Below are 19,053 nucleotides of genomic sequence, written 5' to 3'. Positions count from 1 at the left end.
TCTAAAAGTATCATCCTTCTTATTTTTGAACAATACTGGTGCACCCAAAGGTGATACAATTGGCCTAATTATTCCTTTTCAATCATTTCCTTTGGCTACAACTTTAACTCTATTAATTCTGGAGTGCTCATCCTATAAGGTGCCCTTGGTGCTAGTGTTTCCCCTGGTACCAACTCAATAGAAAATTCTACATCCCTATGTGGAGGAAACTTTGGAATCTCTACTGGAAACACATCCTAAAACTATTGCAATACAAGATACCTCTTCAATATTTCTTCATCCTCAACATCCTTACCCTTGTTACTAGAAATATGAACTGCAAGCATCAGACACCCTTTTTTGCAACTATGCTTAGCCTGCATAGTTGTGACCATCCTAACTGAGGTAGGATTCTTCTTCCCCTGCAAGAATCTATTCTCTCCATTATCATCCAACCACTCAATAGCCTTGCCATATAAATCTACCTTGGTCTTGTGAAGATACAACCAATCCATACCCAAAAGCATACTATACGATCCCAATGGCAGTACCTTCAAATGTGTTGTTGTAGGCATACCATTCAACTCAAATGCACAAGCTCTTACCCAATGATGAACCCTCTTCTTCATACCTGTGGCCAATTTCACCAACCAAGACTTTGCATTCTCAAGCCACACTTATCCACTATGTCAAGATTAACATAACTATAATTAGATCCAGGATCAATCAAAATAGAAATGACCTGATCACAGAGCTTACCGCACATCACAATGATACATGCTTGGTGATCCGTCTGTCTTTTTTCCACAACCGCATAAATCCAAGGAATAATATGACCAACATCCCCAACTACATGTGCCTCCTGAGCACTATAGATCTGAGGCCTACCTCCCCAGTACAATGGACAGTCCTTACGATGTTCTTTGCCACATAACCAACACTACAATTGTGCTCTACTATCACCTCTAGTATGTTTCTCTCTAGGTAGTGACATATGTCCCTTCTCAACTGCACTAAACTTCTTGTAAGGAGCAACATTTTCTTTCTCACCTATCAAGTTTTAATTTATATTAATAAATTAACTTTATAAGATAAGAAAACTTTATATGAAATTTCAAAGTAAAAAAAAAATGTTTTGGATGATTTGAAGTAACACAACTTAGGCTAAACGACATGCATAAAAGTCATATGGGATTTAAATAAAATTCAATTGTATGGAACTGAAAATGCGGTGATGGTGTTACAGGGAAAAGTGTCTATATAGAACTGCTCTATCCCACTAAGGTGTGACAGCTGCCTTAGAAAAAAACAGAGAAAAACTACTTTTGTATTTCCTTTATGAACTATAGATAGAGAGGAATAGAAAGAACCAACCTATGTCTTGCGCTAATCCTTCGATCCAATCCCTCTCTTCTTTGATAGTCTCCAGCTACCTGCGTCCTTACTTGCCCAGCTTCACCAAGTACTTGTAAGATCACAGAAGAAGAACACTATACAAAGACATGGATCTATATTCATAAACAACTTAGGATCAGATTTAAGTTAACCATACAAATGTAACAAGCATCAATGATACAAAAGCATGGAGGAAAACTCAAATAGCTTTTATTGATAAACAAGAAAAGATCCAGGAGGAGTTACAACCAGTGGTTCCTGACCCAGCATCAACCTCCCAGCGAAGAAGCCCCTCTTCACCTCAAACAAAGCATAGACCACCCAACAATCTCATGTTTGTCTCAAAAAACCAACAGCAATTCCTTACAATATGCAAAATTCCAACCTCCTGGATCTCTGGGATGAGGGATCCATATATAGATATCTGTAAGGAGGATGAGTCAGCTTGTGATTTGATTAGTTTCTTCTCTCTGTCAGTTCTTGTTTCCACTTGGAGACTGAAGGCCTCTTACTCATCCTTGGTCGAATTCAGTGAGGCAAGTGTCACAGGAGAAGATTCTGGAAGCTTCCATTGTCTCTCCACCTCGCAGAATGACACTGCCATTTGTCATTTCTCGCCCATCGCACCCCACAGAAGGGACTATTGAAATGCAACACACCCTCACAGTGTATTTAGGTGCAATGCAACGCACCTAGCCAGTGGAGCAGCTGAAATGATCCTGTTTTGACTTATTCTGAGCAGTTTCTGGTGGAGAACTTCTGGGAGAAGCTGTAATCTGTTGACCTTGTTCCTTTAGGGGTTAGAACAACACTTTTAGGGACTTAGGATCCCTTGGTTTATGGACATTTCATGCTTGGAGTTGTAAGGCACAAAAATGTCTATAACAGTTGCCCCCTAAAGTATGAGGCCGTTAACCTTTTGGTGTCAGGTGAAATGCTTTATTATGAGGATCCGAAGTTATTTCAATGTTGGGAGGAGACTTGTAATAAGATACAATACAATACATTATCTTCATACTGTTTTCATGATCTAGCCGAGGCGGGCATTCCCATGCTCAGCTTTATAAATTCATTTTCATGTACATAGGACAGACAATCGTCTGAGTGTATACTGATGATCCTGGTAGAGCCATCATCCTTTTGAGTGGATGATTAACTGTGCAGCAATGATGTACATTTAATGTATTTATTTTCCTGAATATATATCACAGCCCGGATGGATGAAACTAGATCCGGGGTCTTCAATCTCGTCTGATCTTCACTCGAAGTACAAGTCGATCCATGTGAGAAATGTTCTGAAGTCGAACATGGAAAGACATCGCTTGATTACCAGTCAATAATGTAAACTGTTAACAAGTGCGAGAGGAATCACCGATAATGATAATGATCCTCAAGGTACTGCAGTACAATTCACATGGTGTGAATAAAGGACTTGGCGTCGAACACCACGCAAAATCTTTCGGTCGAAGGCCATTGATGTAAACCTGTCGCCGGAAGTGAGAAACTTGCCATTGAGGCATGCAAGCTTCAAAGTACTGAATGGGGTGTTCCTAGATCAACTTCTTAGATAATGAGCTGATGTCGACAAGAAGTGATCCGTCACAGGAGGGCCTTAATGAATCCCACATCAATGACACAGAACGGAGCAAATGATTTTAATGGAGGTGAAAACGATCTGGTGATATAAGGTTCAGGGTGGCGGTCATGAAAGAATGGAGTATGATGTATGGTAGTGGGTGAGACACAGGTGACTTCTCTGGATGACTTCTCTTGAACATATCGGCGACACTGATGTGATGGATTGGTAGCATTAACCCCAAATGTGGATTGTATGGCGTGACCATGGTGATGTGACCGGTGAATGAAACAACCCAACCTGACTCGGACACGGAGTGGAAGTGTCATGTTCAAGAGCGACTTGCTACCAATAAAGTTTCTTTGAGTTTTCTTCCCAATTTTCCCCAGTCATTGTTGACCAGTACCTCTTTATTTTTGTCAAGCTTGAGGAGGATAACATATGCTTGTTCTATAATTTTCCCTTCGGGCAAACCCATCGCTATGTTTTAACGAGCCTAGCGATAGTGAAACTCATTCTCGTCTAAAGACAAGTTTGTCGCTATTAATCTTTTTAACGAGTTTAGCGACAAAGATAACTCGGTCCTTTTCAATTTTAGAGAGTATGAAAAGGAACGTAAAGGAAACTCAAAAATTCCTTTTTCGTCATCTAATCCCTTAAGTCCGAAAAAGTATAAAACAATACAGAAGGGATGAATTTTCGATACTTTTAACGAGACGAATAAAACAAGCGCTCGATCTTTTTGTGTAATAATCCCTCAGGTCCAGAAAGATTAAAATCTAGAGGAGGGATAGCACTTCCTGTCCCTTTAACGAGCTGGAAGGCCAAGGACTCGGAAATCTTTTCATATTTTACGAGTCAATTGAAAATAGCTTAAAGGAGACTCGTCTTTTGAGGAACTAGTGATAACATGGGTAGCAACTGATTCCAGGTAAGGTTTGGAATTTTCCAATCACGGCAGTGTCACAAGGATGGCTAGTGAGATCACTCTTCGCAGCTGTTCCTCAAAATGGGTAAACAATCAAATGGAGGTGAATGATCGGCCAATGAAAAAGTGGAGGTGACGGTGCAAACACGACCAAGGCTTTAATGGCTGAAGTACTACATTCACGATGGTTATTTACCGGGGAATAGTTCATTTTTTAACGAGCTTAAACGCGGGTAGAAACATTTGCTCACGTCTTATGTTTATTTTTTAACGAGCTTGAACTATGTGCTAAAACTGTTCGATTAATCCAGTCATATGATAAGAATGTCTCATATAAAAACGGAAACTTTTAGAGTTTTGCCCCACATCCTTTATTTATGCAAGTTAGGAGATGACCAATCCTACGAGTTTAAAGGGTTAGAGGTCCTATAAATTTAAAAAATAAATAGTCGCTCTTCGCTTGCACTCCAAAAGGTTTGCATGCCCCCAGGTATAAAACAGAGTTTCAAGGTTACCCCTTCTTCAGTCCGTTAAAACATTTGTTTTACCGAGAGAGGCCTACCTCTTACAGGTTACCCAAAGATTGTTCTATTCGCAGCGCAAACAAAACACTTCTTCGGCGATGTCTACCAAAATAAACAAAGGTGAGCGAATGGTATGGCGTGATCGTCCCTAACATAACTTTGACAAGAGGATCTTGTTCCAGTCCAACTCCCCCTTCCAATCACGGACGGGAGTACGAAGGTCATATTCTCTCGCGGAAACCTACCTTATACCCGAAGTTTTCCTGCCGAAGCAGACCAGGATGCATGCCCCCTGGGTTTCAGTCATGTCCCCCCGAATCACTCGCACTCATCGGGTGGACGGACTGGAGATTGAGACATTTCTTGCATGAAAAGACCATTCAGGGATGGTATATGACTATTTGCTATGCGTGATCCGGGAAATGAAAGCTGGTCTACGAGCTTGACCACTCTTCCTTCGTGCAGAAAACACATTACTCTAAAGAGTGAGGAGACAATTGCTCCCATGCAATAAATATAGTCTCGTCCAAGGAGTAGATTGTAATTCAGGGGTCCTTGAACTACCATCACGTTCATGTGAACGGTTTTCCCTCTCAATGTTATGGGCAAATTGGGAAGGATCCTTAACGGTCGACTAGTTCCTTTGTCAAAGCCGGTCAGATTTCTCATCTCAGGCAGAAGCGATGGCGAACCAAGCGCTTTCCAAGCAGTCGAGGAAAGGATACTCATAGAAGCCCCCTCATCTAAGATGGTACCAGCCATAACCATTCTATATATTTGAACAATAATTCGGAATGGTATACTAGCTAGTAAACGGGGTCTGCCTAGCTGATTCCAGTCGAAGGAGACAACTAGGTTGCTTGGAGGTGGGACCGAATAGACGACCGGGTACGACTCTGAAGAACTTCCTTCCTGCAGTAAAGGAACGGGTAAATTGCCCCCATGTTCGTTGGAGTCTGTGTTTATGAAGAGAATTTGGACGGTGTCATCCTTGTTCTCTTCAGTGAGTGTATCATCTGAAGATGAAACCTCTGAAGGCAAGACCGGGTCAACTGCCGCCTCGACCTTTTGACTTTCGTCCAGTATGGATTTAGATGGTTTATCTTCAATGATAGGTGCTTCGGCCGACCACCTGAGCGGGCCAGCCGGGTTTTCAACTGGTGACGGACTCGGCAAGAGTTTTTTATATCCAGGAGGAAGTCAAGACGGTGAAACCAGATGATCTTCCAAAACTCTTTTAGCCTCGTCTAAGAAGGGACAACGGTGGACGGCATGATCGCCTTCGCACAGTTTACAAGGAAATCTATATTTTCCTTTTTGTCCTGGGGCTTCACTTTCACTAGTTGACTGTGTGTTCTCAACATGATCATCAGAGGTTGACGACACCGGGTTGTGCAAACGGGGAGACCAGTCCCTTAAGATCCGAGGGATGCAAGGACAATCTTTGTGATAGTGGTCTCCCTTGCAAATGACACATGGCGATTTAGGCCTGGTCGGTGCAGTGTGTGGATTTTCGTTAGACAACACTCGTTTGCCCCCATTCGCTTTTGGCTCCTTCTTCTTCTTCTCTTTCTTCTTCTTTTCCTTCTTCTCCTTAGGTACTTGATTTTTGGCTTTAGCAACCCCATCAAGCGAAGAGGAAGGAGGAGAGGAAGAATTAGAGGAAGTAGAAGGTTGGTGGGTAACTCTGGACTCGTCTAATTGCTGATTCGATTGTTCAGGAATAGTGGTGTTCTGAACGACAGAGGTTGAGAAGATCCATACAGGTAAACCAATTGTCAATCCTGGAAGCGACAATGTGGCCATATGGGGTGCACCAACATCTCCCCAAGAGGATAAGGGACTAGGATTTCCTCCAAGGGGAATTCCTTGGTTGGTGGACTCCATTTTCTCAACCCAAGATCAACGTAGGAAAGGGGTAATGAATATTTCGTTTAAAATAAATTTTAGACGCTTTGACACAACTTGTTTTTCCAGTTTTTAAGAGTCGAGAAAAAACAAAAGATTACTCTAGTCTCCTTCGATTTTTAATGAGCCTGAAGTGACAAGTGCTCAGATGGACCTTTTCCGTTAAGGAGTCTGAAAAGGAACGAAAGGGACTGCTCTGGAAGTCTAGGTAGAGGGAGTACCAAACCAATCGCAAAACTGCAGAATACTTTTTACGGTACGGCAGTCAATCTTCCCGAATGCTGTGTTCAGTGCATTGCGATCGATAGGGCGGCAGACACGGCTTCCTATGGATAAAGGATTTAAGCCTATAGGGGTCTCCCAAAATATAATCGACAGTACGTGGGAGCACAAGTCCGTACTGGCACGTATCGTCTCAAAGTGGAGGAATCACCCAACCAACAGTGAGAACAATAGTTACCAGGCTTTACGATGCCGGAATACGTCTCTAGCCTAGACCTCTAAATGTTGTGCTTTAAGTTCCAAAGCGTTGTTAGATTCATTGAATTTATTTTAAGTTGATCTTGCTTATGAAGTTTGCCTTTTGGGTTCACCACAAGATGTAGATGTAATTCCTAAAATGCAATCTAAAGATGATAAACAAACTTTTTATCTCTTTTATGCAATGAAAATCCTAGCTACTAGGGAAAAGAAAGATAGAATCTTTTCACAAAGAGAAAAGAGCACACCGTAAATTCACTTTCCTAAATCAAGCCAAACAGACTGTCTATATGCAAATGCACATGCATGTATTTGTTTTCGACTTTCTTAGTATATGGATGCTAAAAAGAAAGTTGATGCACAAATCTGAATTTGTTTCCAAGCGACAAACACAAACAAGCTTCTTTTCGAAATCAAAAATAGAGATGATTACGACACCTTACGATTTTGAAATGAATACTCGTTTTTGACACTAGAAAATCACAAATTCAGACCAAAAGCAAAAGTAACAGGATTATCAACCATCAACAGCAATCAAACTCTTTCCTACGATTGAAATCGACACTTACGACAGATTCAAATCAAAGGACGACAGTACGATTATGCTACTTTTGCTAAGGAGAACTATAAATGACTCAACAAACACACAAAAACATCTACAGTTCTTTTGTACAAAGGAGGCGGAATAACAGCAAGGAAAAGGGGTTTTAAACAGACATATACTGATCACAGGCAGCAAAATTCAGAGATAGAACTGGAAAGAATGAAGCACAAGAACCACAGCTGCACAGGGCTAGTCTGATCAGCGCACCTGTAACAGAGAATCTGAAATGCAGCGCAGGTTGCCCTTTTGGGAAGTGCGCTGAAATTCAGGATCTCTTAACAGTACTTGCGCTGGGCCAGAAACGAGACTCTTTTCGGGTTCCAGGTCACAGTTTGCAGTTCAGTCTTTGGTTTTTGGCCGAGTAAAAAGCAATCAGTAATTCAACAATCAGGGGTAGATCTAAGGAGGATCTAAGAGCTATCACAAGGGCAATCAGATAGTTTGTGAATCAGCTGTTTAAATCATAAACAGATCCAGTGAATGGATTAAAGCAGCAAATGTCTACTTTGCATTTGTTATGGCAAATGCAGTTCGAATGCCACTTATAAGTTTATGAAACAAACAAACAAACAATGATAAACAAACAAACTAATTAGTTCCCCAGTGGAATCGCCATTTTGTTACAGGGAAAAGTGTCTATTTAGAACTGCTCTATCTCACTAAGGTGTGACAGTTGCCTTAGAAACAAACAGAGAAAAACTACTTTTGTATTTCCTTTATGAACTATAGATAGAGAGGAATAGAAAGAACCAACCTATGTCTTGCGCTAATCCTTTGATCCAATCCCTCTCTTCTTTGATAGTCTCCAACTACCTGCTTCCTTACTTGCCCAGCTTCACCAAGTACCTGTAAGATCACAGAAGAAGAACACTATACAAAGACATGGATCTATATTCATAAACAACTTAGGATCAGATTTAAGTTAACCATACAAATGTAACAAGCATCAATGATACAAAAGCATGGAGGAAAACTCAAATAGCTTTTATTGATAAACAAGAAAAGATCCAGGAGGAGTTACAACCAGTGGTTCCTGACCCAGCATCAACCTCCCAGCGAAGAAGCCCCTCTTCACCTCAAACAAAGCATAGACCACCCAACAATCTGATGTTTGTCTCAAAAAACCAACAGCAATTCCTTACAATATGCAAAATTCCAGCCTCCTGGATCTCTAGGATGAGGGATCCATATATAGATATCTGTAAGGAGGATGAGTCAGCTTGTGATTTGATTAGTTTCTTCTCTCTGTCAGTTCTTGTTTCCACTTGGAGACTGAAGGCCTCTTACTCATCCTTGGTCGAATTCAGTGAGGCAAGTGTCACAGGAGAAGATTCTAGAAGCTTCCATTGTCTCTCCACCTCGCGGAATGGCACTGCCATTTGTCATTTCTCGCCCATCGCACCCCACAGAAGGGACTTTTGAAATGCAACGCACCCTCACAGTGTATTTAGGTGCAATGCAACGCACCTAGCCAGTAGAGCAGCTGAAATGATCCTATTTTGACTTATTCTGAGCAGTTTCTGGTGGAGAACTTCTGGGAGAAGTTGTAATCTGTTGACCTTGTTCCTTTAGGGGTTAGAACAACACTTTTAGGGACTTAGGAGCCCTTGGTTTATGGAAATTTCATGCTTGGAGTTGTAAGGCACAAAAATGTCTATAACAAATGGGGTATGATAAGGCAATATAACTGAATGGTGGATACATGTACAATGTATAATAATGTACTACAATTGAATGTATGCAATGGTAACAACAACAATGTATGCAAAAACAAATATTCAATAGTTGATTGAGGTAATCATGTATGAGCTAATGAGCAGAATGGTAGCTATATGTACTATTTAGTTTATGTGTGTGTGTGTAATGAAGTAATTTAGGGATTTAACCTACAAAATTAGCCAAGAGTTGGCTGTGATGCCAAAGGGATAAAGAGATTCTTGTTTATAATGAATTAGAAAATATATTTTTGTAATTCTATCAAAAATATATAGTAATAAATGTTAGATAATAAATTGATGATGTTATAATGAACTTTATCATTCATATTCACATATATACATACATACATACATACATATATATATATATATATATATATATATATATATATATATATATATATATATATCAAGTCATAAGTTGAAGGGGTATGAAATTTTGGAGAATTCGTTAACTTAATTTTATGTTTTTAATTATAATAATTATAATTATTATTATTATTATTATTAGTATTGTTCTTGTAATTTAGGAAGGACTTATATTTTTAATTAAAAGAAAATTATAACGTATCTCTAATTATTGGTTTACCACTAGGAAACTAGACTAGTAGCATAGTAATAATTATGAGGTCATGCAAATCGTTCCAAATGTATGATAGTAATGGTCTAAATAACAAAGTTTGCAACCATCTAAAAAGAATAATGAATAGAGCATAACAGAAGCTAATGGTAGGGTAGGTTGTCTTGCAAAGTCTCTTATAACACAACAAAAATGCCACATAGTAGACAATAATTAATATGTAGGAGAATGCATCTAGGTGTTGGAGCTGGTTTATCATCCTCATTGTTGTTGAAGTCCATGTTGGCGAGGTACTTGGTGAGAACTAAAACCTAGTGTCTAATTTATTGTCTTGTTGATTCAAGGAATCTATGTAGAGAAGTATTTCTTCTTGAGCTTCGTTGTACTAGACATGGACTTTTCCCATCAAATTCTTCATTTTCAAATATGAATCAACTATTTGCATGTATTGGGTTTTTTATGGTTGAGTGATTCTTGTGTTAGGAATCCATTGTCTTACATTCTTCACCACCTTAATATCAAACAAGAACCTATGCTCTATAGGAGATTCTCTTTCTACCAATTCTATTTAATCTCGACTAAATAAGATACATTCATAGTAGTGATGATTTGAAGCCTCCACATTGGCTTGAGATTTGGTGCAGGAGGCTTTTCTCTATTGTTGCCAGCACGACCTGAGAAGGATCACCCTTGATGAGACATAATGCTTACAGGAAAAAAGGAATGAAGAGAGGCATAAGAGAGGGTCTCAAGCCAACTCCAACATATGTATAGAGGAGCGATCCAATAGAGCAAGTGAAATGAGCATATAGGGGTCAAAAAATAGGTTCAAGATAAGGGAAAGGGGGTTAAAGAGAATTGATTCCAAAAAGGAACAAAGCGAAAAGAGTAGATAACCATAGGATTTTGAGTGAAGGGAAGAGTGAGGAGCCTCTTGAAAAAACAGTAAACTAAGCATAAACTAGAGGGGAAAAAAGATACAAAGGGAAACTTACCCAAAATTCGAAATAGGGGAGGAAAATACCATTAAATGTAGGAACCCCACACACTCTGTGCCATAATTGTTAGAAAATTTATATATTACATAGCAATGGAACACATAAAATATTGAAAAAACACAAACACACAAAACAAGAAAGACACATATATACATGGTTCACCCAATTTGGGCTATGTCCATGGAGAAACAAACAATCCTTCCTTTATATTATCTAGAAAAATGAAGAGATACAACCTACAACAGGTCTGACGTGATTTCCTCTTTCTTCTCACACAATCTCCTCTCACTTTTTCGCTTAGAATACACATATACACAGTCGCAATATAAATCCCTCATATATAGCGAGGGGTTGCCTTATAGGGAAAAAAATCCTAAATTAACCATAACTTCTACCGTTATATCATTCGCCTAATGAACGGCCCAGATTGACTACGAAATTACAATATTTTACAAGGAAATTTCACATCTATTTTTAGCTTCAGGGACCTCCCTGACGGCAATTAAATTGGGGTCCAATGTGGTGATACCTTAGAATAAAGAAGATAATCATGCTCCACACCTAACAATCTCCCACTTGGAGACTGATTATAGCAACACCACCATTGCTTCATTTGTTGGACAATGCTTTCACTTTGGACCTGGTTGTTTCTCATCTTCATTATCATACTTGAAGACCAATTGAAACTGAGAAAAATATCAGTTTCTCCCTGGTTACAACTTTTGTTAACATATCTACAGGATTCTTACTAGTGTGTACCTTTTCCATCTTCAAACATTTACCATATGAAATGGTACTTGAGTTGTATATGTTTAGTCTTGGAATGAAATTTTGAGTTCTTTGAGAGATGAATGGCACTTTGGATGTCATTGTATAACTTTCCCATCTCATGCTTCTTACCCAATTCATCCATAAGCCCTTGCAATCAAATCATTTCTTTACTAGCCTTTGTATCAGCAAAGTACTTTGCTTCCTTCGTGTTAGAAAATTATATATTACGGAGCAATGGAACACATAAAATATTGCAGAAATATAAACACAGAAAACGCACAAAACAAGAGAGACACAGATATACGTGGTTCACCCAGTTTGGGCTACATCCACCCCGAACAGCCAGTCCTTCCTTTCTATTATCCAGCAAAATGAAGAGACACAACCTACAGCAAATCCACTGTAATATCCTCTGTTTTCTCTCACAGTCTCACCTCTCTGTTTCTCACTCACACTGAATACACATCTATCACACAGCCTCAAATACAATACCCTCATACAAAGAGAGGGGTTGCCTTCTAGGGCAAAAAACCCTAAAAAAACATAAGTTCTACCGTCAAATCATCCGCCTAATGAACGGCCCAGATTGACTAGAAATTACTATACTTTTACAAGGCAATTTTACATTTATTTTTGGCTTCGGGGGCGCTGCCCCTGATCCCCCGCCGAGGGACTGCTGGCCCTCGGACCCCCGCGGGGGGGACAAGTCCCCCCCACACCCCCCCGCGTGGAGGGGTGTACAAAACATCCTGGGGTATACATCCGGCTGAAACAAAGACCTCTAAACAATCATGCTCCACACACAACAATCTCCCACTTGAAGAATGATTGTAGCAACTTCACCGCTGCTTCATTTGCTGGACAATGGCTCCTCTTTGGACCTGGCTGTTTCTCATCTTCATCGTCATCCTTGAAGACCAATTGAAACTGAGCATGTTCTCAGTTTCTCCCTGGTTACAACTTTTGTTAGCATATCTGCAGGATTCTGGCTAGTGTGTATCTTTTCTAGCTTCAACTCTCCATCTTCCAACACTGATCGTATGAAATGATACTTGAGCTGTATGTGTTTAGTCCTGGAATGAAATGTTGAGTTCTTTGCAAGATGAATGGCACTTTGGCTATCACTGTATAACGTGCCCATATCATGCTTCTTACCCAACTCACCCATAAACCTTTGTAACCAAATCATTTCTTTACTGGCCTCTGTAGCAACAACATAATCTGCTTCTGTTGTTGAAAGTGCAACAACACTTTGGATTTTTGAAACCCAACTGACAGTTGTTCCTCCAACAGTAAATACATATCCTGTAGTGCTCCTCCTGTTATCTCTGTCACCTGCCATATCTGCATCAACATATCCTTGTAGGGAGATGTTTGAACCACCAAAGCATAATGCTTGATTTGTGGTACCTTTCAAATATTTGAGAATCCATTTCACTGCCATCCAATGTTCCTTTCCTGGATTGTTCATGTACCTGCTTACAACTCCCACTGCATGTGTAATATCAGGCCTTGTGCAAACCATTGCATACATTAAGCTTCCAACTGTTGATGCATATGGAACTTTAGACATATAATCCATGTCTTCTTGGGTCTTTGGGCACATTTCCTTGCTAAGTTTGAAATGGCTAGAAAAAGGTGTACTAGCTGGTTTTGCATTGTGCATGTTAAATCTTTTCAACACCTTTTGTATGTACTCATTCTGAGACAATGTTAATTTACGATTTTTCCTGTCTCTAGTTATTCTCATACCAAGGATTTGTTTTGCAGCTCCCAAATCCTTCATTGCAAATGAATTTTCCAATTTTCTTTTGAGCACATTTATTTCTTGCATGTTAGATCCTGCAACAAGCATGTCATCTACATACAATAACAATATAATATAGCTGCCATCATTTTTCTTTTTCAAATAAACACAATGATCAGAGTGACATCTAGTATAACCTTGTTCAGACATAAACTTGTCAAATTTTAGATACCACTGCCTTGGAGCCTGTTTTAAGCCATACAAGCTCTTCTTCAACCTGCACACTAGTTTCTCCTTCCCTTTCACCTCATATCCTTGTGGCTGCTGCATATATATCTCTTCCTCCAAATCCCCATGGAGAAAGGTTGTCTTTACATCTAACTGCTCAAGATGCAAATCCTCAGCTGCTACAAGACTTAAAATAGTTCTGATTGAAGTCATTTTAACAACAGGAGAAAATATTTCATCAAAATCAATACCTTTCTTCTGTGCAAACCCCTTCACCAAAATTCTAGCTTTATACCTCTGTTTTCCTCCATCTTCTTCTTTCAGTCTGTAAACCCATTTATTCTGCAATGTTGTTTTACCTGCAGGCAACCTGACTAAGTCCCAAGTCTGGTTATGTGCTAAGGAGTCCATCTCTTCTTTCATGGCTTGCTCCCACTTCTTCCTAGTTTCTACCTGCACTGCTTCTTCATAACATTCGGGTTCACCAGAATCAGTCAACAATAAATAATATAATGAAGGAGAGTAATGTTCAGGGGGTCTACTTATCCTAGTAGATCTTCTAACACCACTTTCGGGTGTTTGGGGTGCCTGTTGCTGTTGTTGTGGTTGTTGATTATTATTATTTTCAGGCACCTTTACTTTTTCAGTGATTTCGTCAAGAGCTGTGTATTCCTTGTTTTTTTTTTCTTGCTTCTTTTCCTGCAACTAATTCTTATACAAGACCTTTTCATTGAATATTACATCTTTGCTCCTAATGATTTTGTGATTTTCGTAATCATATAAGCGATAACCAAAATCATTAACACCATATCCAATAAAGGTACATTTCTTTGACTTTGCCTCAAGCTTTGTTCTATTTTCTTTATCAATATGGACAAAGGCCTCACAACCAAAAGGCTTTAAAAAAGAGTAGTTTACCTTTTTACCTGTCCATGCTTCCTCTGGAACACCACCATCCAAGGAACTTGAAGGCCCTCTGTTTATTAGATAAACAGCAGTATCTACAGCATCTGCCCAAAACTGTAAAGGCAATCCTGCATGCAATCTCATGCACCTTGCACACTCCATGATTGTTCTGTTCATCCTTTCTGACACACCATTTTCTTGTGGTGTTCTTGGAACTGTCTTCTCTCTGTGAATTCCATGCTCTGAACAGTACCTATCAAACTCTTTGCTGCAATATTCACCTCCATTATCTGATCTAAGACACTTCAATTTCTTTCCTGTCTCAATCTCAACCAAAGCTTTCCATTTCTTGAAAGTATCAAATACATCAGATTTATTCTTAATACAATAAATCCAATTTTTTCTAGTTGCATCATCAATAAAAGCAACATAATAACGAGAGCCACCGAGAGATGATACCTGAGCAGGTCCCCATACATCTGTATGCACAAGCTCTAATTTTCCATTCTTCTTTTCTTTCCCAACTCTGAGAAATCTGACTCTCTTCTGTTTTCCATAAATGCAATTCTCACAGAAGTCCAAATCAACATTCTTCAAACCCGGCAACAAATTCCTTGAGTGAAGAATCTTCATCCCCTTTTCACTCATGTGTCCGAGCCTATGATGCCATAATGCTGCATCTGCTCCTTTGGAAGTTAAAGCATTAACAGAGTTAGAAATACCATTGCATAAATACAATGTACCAACCTTTTCGCCTTTTGCTATTACCAGGGCTCCTTTGGTGACCTTCCAAGCTTTATCTGTGAAAGTTGTCACACAACCTTCACCGCCTAACTGCCCTATTGAAATCAGATTTTTCTTTAGATTTGGAACATGCCTTACCTCCTTTAATAGCCATTGGTTTCCATTCTGCTGTTTTACAAGAACCTTACCCATTCCAACGATTTTAACAGGGTTTATCATCACCCAAACGAACTTGTCCAAAATCTCCTTGAACATAGTCATGAAAGTATTTCTTATCAGGTGTGGCATGGAATGAAGCCCCTGAATCTACCACCCAGGAATCAGTAATATTTTCGAAAGAAAGAATCAAAGCATCTTGTAACACCTCACCTGTCACATTTGCTTCATGATTGTTTTCTTGTTGTGCATCTCCTTCTTTTCCCTTCCGAGATCTACAGTCTTTCTTTAGGTGTCCTTTCTTTCCACATTTCCAGCACACTATCCCCGATCTGGACTTGGATCTGCCTTTCCTTGATTTACTGTGATAGCCTGAGCTCTTTCCTCTTTCCATTTTTCTTCCTCTAGACTCTGCACTCAAAGCATTTCCTGATGTCTCACCGGAGCTTTTCCGTCGCATTTCCTCGCTAAGGATAGCACCAACAACATCATCAAACTTTAAAGTACTAGATCCAGAAACAGAGTTACTAATGGCCATTACCAAACCATTCCAACTTTCTGGTAATGAGCACAAGAATAACAGAGCTCTAACTTCATCATCAAAGTTTACCCCTACAGAACTTAACTGACTTGTAACTGTATTAAAATCATTTAAATGGTTTGCAACAGATCCACCTTCCGACGTATTCATATTAAATAGTCGTTTCATAAGAAATACCTTGTTTGAGGCCGAGGGTTTTTCATATAGTTTCGACAACGTCTTCATCAAACCCTCTGTCGTGGTTTCCTTCGAAATGTTGAAGGCGACTGACGCAGCAAGGCACAACCGTATTGTTCCGAGTGCCTTTATATCGAGAAGGTTCCATTCTTCATCTTTCATACCCGTCGGCATCTTTGTTTTTCCGCCCAATGGTAGGTATAGATCTTTCTGATACAGATAATCTTCCATCTACATCTTCCACAGCGAGAAGTTTTGGCCGTTAAATTTCTCGACCCTAAACTTACCATCTTCCGCCATTGCTCCCACTCGAACCAGGAACCCTTCTTTCCTGCGAGTTTATCAGCCAAATAGACCTTCGGCTCTGATACCAGTTGTTAGAAAATTATATATTACGGAGCAATGGAACACATAAAATATTGCAGAAATATAAACACAGAAAACACACAAAACAGCCACCCCAAACAGCCAGTCCTTCCCCAAACAGCCAGTCCTTCCTTTCTATTATCCAGCAAAATGAAGAGACACGACCTACAGCAAATCCGCTGTAATATCCTTTGTTTTCTCTCACAGTCTCACCTCTCTGTTTCTCGCTCACACTGAATACACATCTATCACACAGCCTCAAATACAATACCCTCATACAAAGAGAGGGGTTGCCTTCTAGGGAAAAAAACCCTAAACAAACATAAGTTCTACCGTCAGATCATCCACCTAATGAACAGCCCAGATTGACTAGAAATTACTATACTTTTACAAGGCAATTTTACATTTATTTTTGGCTTCCGGGGCACTGCCCCCAAGCCCCCGTCGGGGGACTGTTGGCCCCCGGACCCCCCAGCCGGGGGGGATGGGCCCCCCCGGACCCCCGCGGGGGGGACAAGTCTCCCCACGTGGAGGGGTGTACAAAACATCCTGGGGTATACATCCGGCTGAAACAAAGACCTCTAAACAATCATGCTCCACACACAACACTTCGTTGAAAGTAAAACAACACTTTGCATTTTTTAAACTCAACTGACAATTGTTCCACCTACAGTAAACACATACCCTGTGGTGCTTCTCCTATTATCTCTATCACCTTCCATATTTTCATCAACATATCCTTGTAGAGAAATGTTCAAACCACCAAATCATAATTCTTGATTTGTGGTACCTCTCAAATACATGAGAATCCACTTCAATGCCATCCAATGTTCTTTTACTGGATTGCTCATTTACCTACTTACAACTCCCACTATATGCGCAATATCAGGCCTTGTGTAGACCATTACATACATTAATCTTCCAGCTGCTGATGCATATGGAACTTTAGACATATATTCCATCTATTCCTAAGTCTTGGGACACATCTCCTTACTTAGTTTGAAATGGTTAGCCAAAGGTGTAATAACTGGTTTTGCATTCTACATATTAAATTGTTCCAAGACATTTTGTATGTACTCACTCTGAGACAATGTTAATTTGTGATTTTTCATGTCTCTAGTTATTCTCATACCAAGGATTTGTTTTGCAACACCCAAATCCTTCATTGCAAATGAATTTACCAATTTTCCTTTGAGCACATTTATTTCCTGCATGTTAGACCCTGCAAAAAGCATGTCATCTACATATAATAACAATATAACATAGCTGCCATCATTTTTCCTTTTATGATAAACACAATGATCAGAGTGACATCTATTATAACCTTGTTCAGACATAAATCTGTCAAATTTTAGATACCACTACCTTGGAGCCTGTTTTAAGCCATACAAACTCTTCTTTAACCTGCACACTAGTTTCTCCTTCTCTTTGACCTCATACCCTTGTGGCTGCTACATATAGATCTCTTCCTCGAAATCCCCATGGAGAAAATATTTATTTACATATAACTACTCAAGATACAAATCTTCCGTTGCTACTTGACTTAAAATAGTTTTTATTGAAATCATTTTTACAAGAGAAGAAAATATTTCATCAAAATCTATACCTTTCTTCTGTGCAAACTCATTCACCACAAGTCTAGCTTTATACGTTTTTTTACCTCCATCTTCTTCCTTCAACTTGTAAACCCATTTATTTTGCAATGTTTTTTTACCCGCAGGCAACCTGACTAAGTCCCAAATCTACTTATGTACAAAGGATTCCATCTCTTCTTTCATGGATAGCTCCCACTTCTTCCTGGTTTCTACCTGCATTTCTTCTTCATAACATTCTGGTTCACCAAATCATTTAATAATACATAATATAATGAAGGATAGTATCGTTAAGGGGGTCTACTTATCCTTCTAACACCACTTTCAGGTGTTTAAGATGCTTGTTTCTGTTGTGTTTGTTGTTGTTATTATGGTTGTTAATCATTATGATTTTCAAGCAACTTTACTTTTTCTTTGATCTCATGAAGCATTGTGTATTCTTTTTTTTCTTTTTCCTATTTCTTTTCCTGCATATGATCCTTATACAAAACCTTTCACTGAATATGACATCTCTGCTCCTAATGATTTTTTTATTTTCATAATCATATAAGCGATAACTAAAATCATTAACACCATATCCAATAAAGGTACATTAATGTGGGCAAAGGCTTCACAACCGAAAGTATTTAAAAATGAGTAGTTTACCTTTTTACCTATCCATGCCTCCTCTGGAATACCACCATCCAAGGAAATTGAAGGCCCTGTTTTTATTAGATAAACAATGCTATCTACAACATCTTCCCAAAATTGTAAAGGAAATATTGCATGCAATTTCACGCACCTTGCACGCTCCATGATTGTCTTGTTCATCCTTTCTGACACACCATTTTCCTATGGTTTTCCTAGAACTATCTTACCTCTGTGAATTCCATGCTCTGAATAGTACTTATCAAACTCTTTACTACAATATTCACCTCCATTGTCTGATCTGAGACACTTCAACTTCTTTCCTGTCTCATTCTCAATAAAATCTTTCCATTTCTTGAAAGTATCAAATACATCAGATTTATTTTTAATGCAATAAATCCAAGTTTTTCAGGTTGCATCATCAATAGAAGTAACATAATAACGAGAGTCGCCGAGATATGATACCTGATCGGTCCCCATAAATCTGTATGCACAAGCTCTAATTTTT

This window comes from Pinus tabuliformis, chromosome 2_2 (assembly GCF_031772625.1).
Source record: "Pinus tabuliformis cultivar Carrire ecotype Pingquan chromosome 2_2, CPIR1, whole genome shotgun sequence".
Lineage (NCBI taxonomy): Eukaryota > Viridiplantae > Streptophyta > Pinopsida > Pinales > Pinaceae > Pinus > Pinus tabuliformis.
Note: the sequence above shows the minus strand (reverse complement) of the source record.